The sequence below is a fragment of the Anguilla anguilla genome, chromosome 9, assembly GCF_013347855.1.
Source record: "Anguilla anguilla isolate fAngAng1 chromosome 9, fAngAng1.pri, whole genome shotgun sequence".
NCBI lineage: Eukaryota > Metazoa > Chordata > Actinopteri > Anguilliformes > Anguillidae > Anguilla > Anguilla anguilla.
In genome coordinates this window covers 1-13,667 of record NC_049209.1, presented here as the reverse complement: position 1 = coordinate 13,667, position 13,667 = coordinate 1, and the positions used below count along the sequence as shown (strand labels likewise).

General features: G+C 42.4%; 3 long non-coding RNA genes across 3 annotated transcripts; 1 reads left to right on the top strand and 2 right to left on the bottom strand.

Annotated features, from left to right (window-relative positions):
* Positions 1-1,530: 1,530 nt before the first annotated feature.
* LOC118235194 lies at positions 1,531-3,463 on the bottom strand. The gene is made up of 3 exons (XR_004766797.1): positions 2,955-3,463; positions 2,007-2,054; positions 1,531-1,725 (listed from the first exon to the last, which is right to left on the bottom strand). It is a non-coding gene; the product is annotated as an uncharacterized LOC118235194 (long non-coding RNA).
* A 7,357-nt stretch (positions 3,464-10,820) lies between these two features.
* Positions 10,821-11,781, top strand: LOC118235196. The gene is made up of 2 exons (XR_004766799.1): positions 10,821-11,106; positions 11,665-11,781. It is a non-coding gene; the product is annotated as an uncharacterized LOC118235196 (long non-coding RNA).
* On the bottom strand, positions 11,240-12,906 carry LOC118235195. Its single transcript, XR_004766798.1, has 2 exons — positions 12,595-12,906; positions 11,240-11,786 (listed from the first exon to the last, which is right to left on the bottom strand). It is a non-coding gene; the product is annotated as an uncharacterized LOC118235195 (long non-coding RNA).
* Between the last annotated feature and the right edge of the window lie 761 nt (positions 12,907-13,667).

Genomic DNA, 13,667 nt, shown 5'->3' with positions numbered 1-13,667 from the left:
CGTATAAACGCGAACTGGTATTCGAATCATTAGTCTAGAATAGAAGTAAACTCACATACTGATGTACGCACACGGGTCTCTGACTGACGCTGTGCAATACTTCACCGAGAACAGCAATATTTCTAATATTTAACAATGGATGCTGCAGATTCTGAACTTCGCTTCTCCTAACTTTTCCTGAACTGTGCATCTGATTGTGTCGTCGCTACTACTTCGCGTTTCAGGTACGCTTATCTTTACTTAATTTGTTCCTGCTGTTGTTAGTTAGAGAACATAGCTGTGCGTTAGTTCAGATAATCTCTCTTAAATTTGTCTCAGCTGTTCTTAGTTGGAGAACATAGTGGTGCGTTTGTTCAGATAATCGGTCTTTAATTTGTCTCAGCTTTTACTAGTTAGAGAACATGGTTGTGCGTTAGTTCAGATAATCGCTCTTTAATTTATTTCAGTTCTTGTTAGTTAGAGAACATAATTGTGCTTTGGTTGAACAGTGTATGCAGTTGTGATACTGTTAAATAGCCCTGTATTGTCTTGCTAATTTCGAGCAGTTTCACCTGGTGCTATTCTGCCCTAACGAGCTCATTGCAATTACGTAATTGCCACCACCTATTTTTAAACTCCAACTGAAGCTGCTGGAGGCGTAGGCCGCCTCGTGGTCAGTTTGTTACGTGTCTAACCCTGATTCCCTTGTGCCCGTTGCCTCGCTCCAGACGGGTCATCTACCGCAGGCGCAACATATCTAACCTGCCACCCCTGTGCACATCTCAGGAACTCACTGTTGTGGGTGAACTATGGAACTGTCAGTCAGCTGTCCCAAAAGCTGACTTCATTACTGCCTTTTATGTCTATATGTGTGATATGTTGTTTTTATCTGCTGCTGTAACACCCACATTTCCCCACCTGGGGATTAATAAAGTCTATTTTATCTTAGCCAAAGCAAAGTCTCTTGACTTCCTGGCTCACAGAGTAACCACAATTGCAGTAGGAGAATTTTAACGGATTGTTAATTTTTCTTAATTGTGCATTTGTTGGTCTGAGGGATTCGTTATCCTGACAAGAAAGGGCTGTAGATGAAGAAAAAGCCACATATTGACATAAAAATGAACAGTTTGTTAGAATTGCGGTATTGCATTTGAGCTTTGCAAACAACGTGCCTAACCGGACAGGATAGAGTTTGAAAAGCACTGGTCTGCAACATCAGTAGCAAGCAATCACTGCATTCTTAATTCAACATCATCATCCCCACATTACCACTGAAACAAGCAGAGAAGCACTTTGCAGGTTCATAAAGACAGAACATTGATTACAGCAGTCCGAAGCACGATTAAAATAATTTTTTTCTGCCAAAGTAACGTGCGCTCTGAGGATGGGCCCAGATCTCTGACACGTCAGGTGCAGGTGCAATCATAGAGAAAATAAAGCAAGCTAACAGAAAAGTAAATCAGGAATGTTAAGTCTACCTTTAGTAAAAGGCTGGTTGGAAAAGAAAAAGCAAGCAGAGTAAAAGACCAGTACAAACAGTGAGCCTGAAGCTGATTTAGGTCATTTTCATTTTTATTGTATATAAAAGCAAAGACAACATTTTTAACAGTAAGACTTTTGGTAGCGAGGGCGAGCTCCGGGTCCAGCAAACTCGTCGGACCAGGAGCGGCGGGAGTCGGCCACCAACAAGGTCCCGCGGTACCGGATCAGGATGTCAGATCTACTTCCTAGAGGCTTCATCCACATCTGGAAACAGACCAGAGCAAGTCAGCAAACCAGCTCTAACCAGGGAGCCCCATCTCCTGACTCTGTAACCAGGGAAGCCCACCTCCTGACTGTCAAACCAGGGAGGTATCAGACAACATTCCATGCCTGTTGTGTAAACCTTCAGCATGAAAATATTGAAGTATTTTAAAGGCCGAGCAATAGCAATATTCTCTTTGAAGCTCTCACGGGCATAAGCGAACATGAAAAACACAGACAGATACAGAATGACAAAAAAATGAGTAAATGTAAGGGCGGCTCACATTTCTGGTAGCGTTCCACAAGAGATCTGGAGACGGCCTGGCGGATTGCTGCAGAGAGAGAGAGAGAGAGAGAGAGAGAGAGATAGTGGAAATTGCGATCTCAGGGGTCACATCTCTCCTGCATCCTGTCAACAATCAGGCTGTTAACAATCATTCTGATTATCAAGACATTTTATAAAGCAATAACTGTGACAGACAGCTACAATACAATATAAAGCTTGCAACAGGCACACCCTGGACCACATTGACGAAGTTCTCCTAGGCGGCAAGATTCTTCTTTAAAATGGTGCATATGACATGTTGATTGAGTGAAATTGTAGCTGTGTGCAACAGACTCCTTGTGAATGCGTGCATTACTGGAAAGTACACAGACTGTCAGGCTCTCACGCCGACCTCCTTGACAGTGTGTCTTTATTGGACACCGAATAAATAAAATAAGAGATGCAATGAAAAGTCTCGTTAGGGTTATGTCTGTATTACTTAGGTGAACACATCTTACACATCCATGATAATTTTGGCGTAGAAAATAACGTTAGGTAGATACCTAGTAAGTGCTATGCATAAGAGTGGCTAACAACAAGACTAAGGTGGTCATAAAATTTTTCCCGACCGTGAAGAACGCCTTACTCGTTTACATTTTGAATAGATGTGGCTAGACTGGCTAAATCTATCGTGGTTTCCGTGGCAGCACTGTCGACACAAGCAATATCGGAAGGGAATTTTGACTACGTAGTTAAGCAAAAACTTGAAGGACAGCTAAGGCTGATATATAACGGCGGTTAAGAAAGCATGTTACAATGTTGTAGGTAGAGAATGAAGAGCAGATGAAGCACACAGCATTACCCAACGTTAGACAGATAGTTAATGTTAGCGACCATGTAGAACGGAGGCTAGTATTTGAGGTTAATTAGCATTAGCTAGTGAGTCAGTTAAGAGTTGTTTTCTTACCTTGGTAGTTGCAAAAATACACATGGCATGTAATGAATAGCCTTTCTCCAATTTGCCGGTTGAGTCTTTAGTCGTTGTGAAAATCCTATGAAGGCGAGTGATGTTTATATTTGGGAGCTCCTATTGACAGCGGGTGTAGAAGGTCGCCATTGCTAAACCGGGAAGAACCGAGCAGTACTAATTACGGGAGCTAGCCTGGAGCTATGAGGCTAAGGGCACGTCATCGTTGATGATCCTTGATAGTTTACCAAGCAAGCATTGTAATCGGTGGCACGGTGGCTCAGTCGGTAGCGCTGTCGCCTCACAGTACGAAGGTCGTGATATCGAATCTCGACTCTGTGCGGAGTTTGCATGTTCTCCCCGTGTCCACCTAGGTTTCCCCAATCCCAAAAACATGCATACAGGTTAATCGGAGATACTAAATCGGCCACGGTTGTGAGTTAGAGGCAGGAATACACTTTGAGTGTATTCCTGCCCCTCGCTCAGAACCAGCTGGGGTAGTCCCCCCCCCCCAGCCATCTTGCTCAGGTACGGTAGATAAGGTAGGGTCGTTTTTTGAAATAGATCCGTGTTTATTGTGTATCTATGAGGTGTTTGCCATACTTCCCAGCGAACGCGAGACGTGCAGACGATATGTTTATTGCGTTGACTTATTAACCGGCTACAATATTGCAAAGGAATGTGGATTGAACGTGAGCTCTTGTGCGCTTACCGTCCTGTGTTGTTCTTTAATACCACGGACAGGTTTGCTAATGATATTTGACGCATTGCATAGCTATGTCATGGTGCTGCACTAAGAAAGTGACAGTCCGGTTGAAGGATTGAATCCCGCCTCGCACTCAGGCAGATAATTTCCTCTTTTACACTAAGGTTTTCTTACGCTTATATTTGCTTTAGCAAAACTCACTGACGGCCACCCATATGCATTTCATGACGGCAAACGTATTCCTTTTATTAAAAAGTTAGCAGTTCACCACTCTGCCATTTCTACTAACTACATGTCTTCACTTGGCTACCGTACAAAACCTTATCGGCAAACGCCACGTTTCTACATTTATGTCACCTCGCCCTGTTCTCTATCTATCTGTACGTTCTGCAACTCCGCATTAAAACATTACATTTAAAATCAAGTTTCACCCAAAAGCATAGCTACTAGTGCTGAACATGAGAAAAACACAACAGCTCTCTTGTTACTTAACCTTCCACTTAACAATTACAGACTTATAGCGACTGTTATATATACCGCTCGATAAGGATTAAAAGCTCGCTCATGGTTAGATTAGGCCTACTCCATTAACTTGGCACTATGCTCCGTGATCTTGTCAACCTTCACCTACATGCCCATCCTGCTGAAAACATATTGTTTCAACTAGGCAATTTGATCATTTCGTCCTAATTTCTCTCACACTGTTGTTATTTCCTCATATGCAAAGCCTGCTGGGACATATGCGTCTGCTCCTATTCTCCACAATCAAGTTTTCCGGTTGTAGCTTAGCAAAACAGCGAAGAGGATTCCCACCTGCAGATAAGCCTATGAAAATGGCTTATAAACCTTAGGAAGACTGAAAGTGCATCTCTACGAAATAACAGACAACGGAGCAGGACAACAGGCTACACAAATTGCGACCTAGGAAGCTTTAATTCTACGGGCTTGCTGATTGTTTTCTCTATCAAGGCTCGTTGGATGGCCGGCAAATCCGTGAGTACAACATATTTCAGCTGCGTTTCTGTTGCGTTTAGACGCTTTGTGACAGCCACTGTTTGTATACATAAGATGTATTTGAAAGCAATGCTACCCAATATTTGCTGAATTCTTTCAAGTCACTTGGCCCTGTGTTTTGTAACAACGTGACTCACTGCAACAGAATAGCAGGTGAACTGAGGGTAACGGCTTGGTGCTTCGGTGCTAGCCAGCAAGCTGACAGAGACACTCATTCATGCTAAAGTTGGGTATACATAAGTGCGTTTGAACATGATTATTTACAAGACTACTGTACAAAATCCCACAGGCTATTTACAGTTAAGCAGCGCTATGTAGGCCTACATGCAAACAGTTTGGCTATTTACAACAATAATATACATTTCATGCAACCCCCCCCCCCCCACATTGCTTTGCAGCCCCGCTAGCTAGCTAGCTAGCTTGCTTAGTCTTTGTCAGGATCGCCACAATATTATTTGTGACTGTGAGGCTATGCTAACTATAAATATTGCACTTCGCTTAGCTGCGACGCTAGCTATGGCCTATGTCGAACGTTTGTGGAGCACGTTGTTAATGTAGATTTCTATCTTTCAATGCAAGTGGGAACAAGTTGTAGCGATCCATCGATGTAGTTATATCAGCCATTTGGCTGACGATCGCTGTGTTAATATGGATTCCTTACAATAGAAAAGACGTGTCATTTCATGCCATGCTCTACATGGCCGTACGTTCTTCATATGGGAACGATTAATTTATAAGTGGTCCTCTGGTGCCACCCTGTGGAATGTTTTATGAACTGCAGGTAAGCTGGCTTATTGCACTCTAGACGGCCAAACGGTCATCGCATGGGAACAATGCATTTGTAAGTGGTCCTCTGCTGCCACCCTGTGGAATGTTTCATGAAGTGCAGGTGCGCTGGGTTAGGGTTTACAAAGTTTGCATGACATTGTGAAACGGTAAGATTACAAAACACAGGGCCAATTGACTAGGAAAAAATGTAAATACTTTGAAATACATGTTATGTCATTTGTGTGAGGCAAGGTAGCCTATATTGTTTGTAGTACTGTAACATGGCGTCATTGTGATATCAGTAGTTTTGAGTAACTTGGCATTTTTGAATGTTGAGAACGTGTTTTTTATGAGATATCATGTGTTTTTGCAAAGAGTTTTATTATGGAAGTGAGAAATGTGTCCCCGTAAGAAACGGTTGTGGATTATGACTGTCGTTGTGTGAATGTGTATTGCCTGATGAATGTGTGCTGTTTAGCAGTTTATACATAAGGGTATACATAAGTGCGTTTGAACATGATTATTCACAAGACTACTGTACAAAACAGTTTGGCTATTTACAACAATAATATACATTTCATGCAAACCCCCCCCCCCCCCCCCCACATTGCTTTGCAGCCCCGCTAGCTAGCTAGCTAGCTAGCTTAGTCTTTGTCAGGATCGCCACAATATTATTTGTGACTGTGAGGCTATGCTAACTGGGTCATTCTACAGAAACGGTGGCATTTGGAATTGCAACATGTCTTGAAATGCATTTAATTTTACTTAATCAAAACGTATTGTACAATATTAAATAACCTCTTGCCTTTAACAATCCACAAAAATGAAAGCTTAATGTATTTTAATTATTTTTATACATTGACTCAAAGAATGCTTGTGCCATCTTTTTGTCATTGGTATTACTCATACCAAAAACAACATTAAAAGCTTATCAGAATAGTATTTCTCTATTCAATCTGCACATATACTCAAAGACATAGTAGGTTGATAATAATTTAAAGAAAAATGTTTTATTATTTATTTATTTATTTCAATCAGGTATGTGTAAAGTTGTATTGTGTGACATGTTTTCATTTACGCCATCAGGTTTTTGCTATAATATCAACAATAACCGAAGGACAGTCTCAAAATTGAATGATACTATCCTTAAAATGCCAACTCATAAATAAAGCAACAATCAACAAACACAAAATTATTATAAAGTGAAAAACGGCCCCTTTAATATCAAATCACCAAACAAAGATGCAGTAACACCAGTGACACATTATAACAGCAATGACTTGGTATAGTCATCCACCTAGAAGCCTCCCAGTCTGCTGCCTTCCTACCACTACTTCACTCCTTTGACCTCTCCCTACAACACTCTTCTCCAACCCACAAGGCAGGCAACCTCCTAGACCTGATCTTCCTGAGGACCTGCTCCAGCTCCAATCTTACGGTTACCCCCCTGCATACGTCTGAGCATCATTTCATCTCCTTCTCCCTGCCCCTCTCCCCACACCCTCCCTCTCCCCCTCCCATCCCCACTGTCACTGTCCGCCGTAACCTCGGCTCCCTATCAGCCTCTTCTCTTGCTCCCAGTGACTGCTTCCCTCCCCCCTCTTCAATCATTTTCCAAGCTCCCCACTAACTCTGCATCCTCCACCCTGACGTCATCTCTCTCCTCAACACTCGACTCCCTATGCCCCTTTGTCCCTAGGCCAGCACGTTCATCCCCTCCCAGTCCATGGATGTCTGACATCCTACGCACCTCCAGGGCCAGCCTCTGTGCTGCTGAGAGGAAGTGGGACAAATCCAGGGACCCATCTGACCTCTGAGCCTATCAGTCTCTCCTGACAGAGAAGAGTTGACGAGGGTTAGAAATGGAGTTATGAATTTTGGTTTGGTAGAATTTTGCCTTAGCGGCAGTGACAAAAGAAGAGAAGTCTATTTTCTCTTCTCTCCTCAGCGTGCCACCTCCTCCACCCCAGTCTTCCTTCACTGCAGATGACTTTGCAGCATTCTTTGATGAAAAGATTGCAGACATCCGCAGCTCCTTTGCCCCCTCTGCGTCCTCTGCCCCCTCACCCCCTCTGCGTCCTCCGCCCCGTTTCTCCACATTTTCTCTCCTCTCAGACGCTGAAGTCTCCCAGCTTCTGCTCACCCACCGCCCTACCACCTGCGCCCTCGACCCTATCCCCTCATCTCTCCTTCAAGCAATCACACCAGACATCCTCCCTTTTGTGGCCTCCCTTGTGAACTCATCCCTATCTTCTGGATGTTTCCCCTCATCCTTCAAGAAGGCCCACATCACCCCGCTGCTGAAGAAACCCACACTAGATCCTTCAGTCATTCAGAACTACCGGCCGGTATCTCTCCTCCCTTTCCTATCCAAAACACTTGAACGTGCTGCATCTAACCAGCTCTCTGCTTTCTTCTCTGAGAACAACCTGCTTGATCCCCACCAGTCTGGCTTCAGGCCTGGCCACTGGACCGAGACTGCACTCCTCTCGGTCAGTGAGTCACTCCATGCCGCACGAGCAGCCTCCCTCTCTTCTGTCCTGATTCTTCTAGACCTCTCCGCTGCATTTGACACTGTGGACCACTCTACCCTCCTGTCCTCCCTGGCAGCAACAGGGATCCGCGGCACAGTCCTTGACTGGATTGAGTCCTACCTCTCTGACCGCTTCTTCCAGGTTGCCTGGGCGGGTAAGGTATCACCACCCCGTCCCCTCACCACCGGAGTTCCCCAGGGCTCAGTCCTTGGTCCCCTTCTCTTCTCCATGTACACCAGATCCCTTGGCCCTGTAATATCTGCCCATGGCTTGTCCTATCATTCCTATGCCGACGACACGCAACTCTTTCTCTCCTTCTCCCCATTGGACACACAGGTCCCCGCCCGCATCTCCGCTTGCCTGAGGGACATACAGAGCTGGATGGACAATCACCACCTGAAGCTCAACCCGGGAAAGACGGAGCTAATCTTTATTCCTGCTCCAACCTCTCCCCTCCTCGACTTTTCCATTTCCTTAGGGGACACCGTAGTGACATCATCACCCTGCGCCAAGAATCTCGGAGTGATGACGGACAACAGGCTGTCCCTCTCCAACAACATTGCAGCAGTAACCCGGGCATGCAGATTTTTCCTATACAACATCTGCAGAATCCGCCCCTTTCTCACCACCTACTCAACCCAGCTCCTGGTCCAAGCAATGGTTCTATCCCGCCTGGACTACTGCAACTCTCTTCTGGCTGGACTACCGGCATCTGCCACCAGACCCCTGCAGCTCATTCAGAATGCTGCGGCTCGTCTGGTCTTCAACCTCCCCAGACACTCCCACGTAACTCCCCTGCTCACTACCCTCCACTGGCTGCCTGTTATAGCTGGCATCAAATTGAAAACATTGGTCCTAGCATACCAGGCAGTCAAGGGATCAGCCCCAGCATACCTTCAGAAGATATTCAAACCTTACATGCCAGCCAGATCCCTCCGTTCTGCTACCTCAGGACGCCTAGCACCTCCCCCTCTTCGCACCTGCACTTCCAGAACACGTCTCCTGTCTGTTCTGGCCCCACGATGGTGGAATGACCTCCCTGTGGAGGTCAGAACAGCTGAGACTGTGACCCATTTCAAACGACGACTGAAGACCCACCTCTTCAGGCTGCACCTCTCCCCATCCCTCCCTTCCCCCCTGTAAATGACTAAACTTAGGGTTGTAACTAGGCAGCTGTTTCATAGGTGACTTAGTTGATGCGCCCGTCTTAACGACTACTTGTATTTTAATTTATTTTTATTTTTCCATAGATTGCGTTGTTGCCGTTCTCGTTGTTAGTGTTAATCAGTTTAACCATCAGGGTCCAAGTTGAACTATGCGGTTGTTCCCTGTACTTGGACCGGTACTTCTCTCTAGGGGTTTCGTCATACTTGTTCCTGGTTATGGTTATACACTTTGTTGTACGTCGCTCTGGATAAGAGCGTCTGCCAAATGCCTGTAATGTAATGTAATGTAGTCAGGGAGCACTGTATTTATTAAAGCAATATCTTTAATATAGATATACAAAGTTCATAATCATGGCAGTTAATCCCCAAACTACACAGTGTAGCTTTATTATAATAATAATAATAATAATAATAATAAGCTGCTTGGCCACATTATTGCAGCTTGCAGCTTGCAGCTTATTTTTTTTTATTCAAAGCTACACTGTGTAGTATGCATACTATGCTTAAATAAATCCTTGTACTGTGACATATTTTAGTCCTGATATCTGAATTCCAGGTTTGTTTGAATACGCTTGTAATTTCCTATATACATAATGGGTTTCATTCACTAACGGTGTATATGCAAAGATATTCAATTGTTTATTTTGGTTTATCTTTTGATTTTGAATCTTGGTTAAGCAAGAAGCCCTTATATGGGCTTTTCTGGAGCGTGTATTATGCTAATTCAAAATGACCTGCACATGCAAACCACTTTACAATAATAGTGAATGATACCCAATATCTTCAGTTTTACCTTGAGATGCTGGGTTAACTCCCTGGAGATGATGGGGGGGTCAAGACTGTCTCTCCTGCTCTCATGTGTTGCCTGTGTCTTGCCTGGTTGACTCGCCATGCCTTGCGCTGACCTCTCTTTGCCCTTTCACTGAGATCATTTATGTTCTGTCTTTTTCCTGTTGCTATATCATTAGCATAACCCTGTTGCCTTTTCACTAAATACTCTGCTCTACGTGTAGGGTCAGCATCCCTGCGCTGTCTATAAAACCTCTGCTTCTCAGCTGCACTCAATTTCGCCATACCTGACAAAAATAATAATAGGAAGTTATGAAAAAGAAACAATGTGCTATTTTGCTTTAAATACTTATGTTGAAGCTTTTATAAAAGCTCATTTACACAAGAATGTCATTGGTGTTACTGATTGTCATTGGTGTTACCAGGAGGAATAGTAACACCAATGACGGTAACACCAATGACAATTTGTCGAACAAATGGTTTTTTACAAAATGGACACCGCAGTACCTCAAACCACATGTCTTCAATCATATTAAAATCATTCAAATATATAATTTAATCCATTTCTATTATCTATTTCTAATTCCCCTTCCTATGAAATGACTAACACCAATGACATATTTAAAAGCCTCATGTAGAATTAACACATAAATCATCAAATTTATAACAAATGAAGAGAGACAGCAGACTCACCATGTGCATATGTTGATCACACTTCTTCCAATGACTTCTTGAAACCAAAAATTATTTATAAAAGTCATTTCATTTTTTTCAAAATAAAAGTTTTGTGAGGCAGCAACACCAATGACATGATATGGGGTGACCACTATTACCGTTATATTATTTATAATATTTCATTTGTATTTCAGCTTTTAAGTTCTCCATTCCATGAATGTGACATTTGTGTTTACTTTGACATTTAAATTGGAGAAAAATAAAAAATTTTAACTCAAAATATGGCACTAAACTTCGATACATGGTCTGAGTGACAAGCAAATTGCTTGTGTAAGGGGGTTCTCCTCTGTAACAAGTGCTTCAATATTAACACCGTTACTAGAATGGATAAAATCAGGTAAGTATGGACCAGATCAGAAGACAACAGATTCGACTCGCGAGAGAGAGGCGGTTTGCACATGAAGAATGAAGCACACGGAAGCAGGATCTATATTTCAAAGGTAAGAGAATGATTTTTTTTTCTTTAAATTTAAATTTTCCCTTTTTGGTTCTCTGTACCCTTTGTTTTTATTACAAAGTAGAAAGCATTAAACAACAACAGTACACATATCTACAAAATGGGGAAAGGAAAAAAATACAAGTTGGTCCCAAGCCCTTTTACTTTGTGTCTGTATTTATATTTTCTCTGGTTCCACTAATTTGACTATTTTTCCTATCTTTATACCTTAACCATACTTTTAGTATTTCTTTGATGTGTTTCAGTTAATCCCTATTATTAGTTATTTGGTTCTAGTATGATTTGTCACTAATTAGATTTTAGGACTTTTATTTTGAAACCAAGACCCTTATGTAGTACTACTGAAAGTACCTATGCAAAGGAAACTTATCACACTATAACACCAAAACACTTTTCTAAAACACTATCTGTGCAAATCAGTTTAGTCCGTGTGGTTGTTGGACCACTTGTTGCTGAGTTCCAGTTTGTAGAATTCAAACTCTTGTCCTACCACCATCTTAGAAAGCACAACTGAGCTCTTTCCTTCTCTTTAAGATTTCAGGTCGATCACATGGGTGGCTCGCCAGTCCGCGCGCCGCTGTAGCTCTCCAGGGAAGGCAAGCAGGGCGGACGAATCCAGGATCCAGCACAGCAGTTCAAATCCAACAACAAAAAAAACCCGGCCTTGCAACACAAAGCCAAAGACTCATCAGTAGTCTGTACATTCAGATTAAGACATAGTATACACTGTGAACATCTAAATTGTATAACACTTGTAACCTTCCATTTACTCTGTGAAATAAACTTGCATAAAGCTTATATCAATTGTCAATCTGTTCTCATTCTGTCAGCATATCTAGATTCTGATTAACTGGAAGTAGAATTAGCCACCATTAGCTCACTCAATTCACTACTCATATCTTGCAGTGCTTCCAAACTCACCCACTGACGTTTCCTCGCAGCACTAGCTAGCTAGCTAGTTACGTTAGCTTTCTAATAAAAGGTACCACAACATACATTCGTTTTAAATAACATTTAACAAAGAGTACGCCGATGTGGCTGCGATATGCGATTACACAGGAGATACACTTTCAGAACACAACCGGAGAATTTTCAAATGCCCTTCTTCTAGCTAACGTTACATCACATTGTCCCCGCTTCAATATATTTTCAGCTTGCTATGTGGCGAACTGCCTGGTTCGTCTACCACCACAATCACAAAGCAGGAAACAGCCCTGCTGTTAGCCCGGCCTACACCCCACACATCAATTATACACATTTGCCGGTTTAGCCGCGAGTTGCTATAGCTAGCCAACTTAGCTAGCTGCTACTACCAGAGCTTTAAATCACATGAAGCTAGCTACTTAGCAACCTTCATTTTCGGATCTTTTTTTATTACGACTACGTTTAACATTTTCGTTTCTGAAGACACCCAAGCTAACTGATACTACGGCAGTGAAATAAGATAGATAGTCTTAGAATGCGGACTCACCAAGGAATATGTTCAAAGTTGTACAAAGTTCGGTTTTCAACGATCTTAATGGCGAATGCAGAAAATTTTCTTTCACGCGGCCGTCACACAGGGCGATAGAAGAACGTTGCAAATCTTCGTTATTTCTTTATAAATCTGTTTCTTTTCAAGTTACTGTCACTCCTCAATAAAATATCTGCAATTGTATCCTAAATTCACTTGTAATTCACTTCGAATTAGCTTAATCTGTTCAGAGAAATTTTCGCATGTCTGCTGTCGCTTAAGCCATCTTGACCAGAGGAAGTTAGGGCGGGCTTGTCATCTGACATGACCAATCAACAAATGTACAACAAGTATCATTATCCGCATTGGTTTCTAATCCTTCTATCAACTTATCTTTCTGCACATAAAGAAAATTTTTCCTTATTAAAAGTATTTTTTCTTTTGTCTCCATTTTGAATTATAATTTACTTATTTACTTGCTACTAGTTATTTACTATTTTTCTTTGTTTCACTATCTATTCAATATGTGTCTTGGAACCCTGGGTTACACTTGCACTTGCTATTTTATATAAATGATTAAAAAACAAGAATTGCTCATTACATGACTCAAATATGTTTTACTATTATAAGAACAGTCTATATTTATCAAAATATATATTACATGTGATCATTAAGTCCATTTAAAGTATTTTGCTTGCTCTAAAGGTGAGACACAGGAATGCCACCGTTTCTGTAGAATGACCCAACTACAAATATTGCACTTCGCTTAGTTACGACGCTGGCTATTTACAACAATAATATACATTTCATGCAACCCCCCCCCCCCCCCACATTGCTTTGCAGCCCAGCTAGCTGCTAGCTAGCTAGCTAGCTTGCTTAGTCTTTGTCAGGAGCCACAATATTATTTGTGACTGTGCGGCTATGCTAACTACAATATTGCACTTCGCTTAGCTGCGACGCTAGCTATAGCCTATGTCGAACGTTTGTGGAGCACGTTGTTAATGTAGATTCTATCTTTCAATACAAGTGGGAACAAGTTGTAGCGATCCATCGATGTAGTTATATCAGCCATTTGTGCTGAGAACGATCGC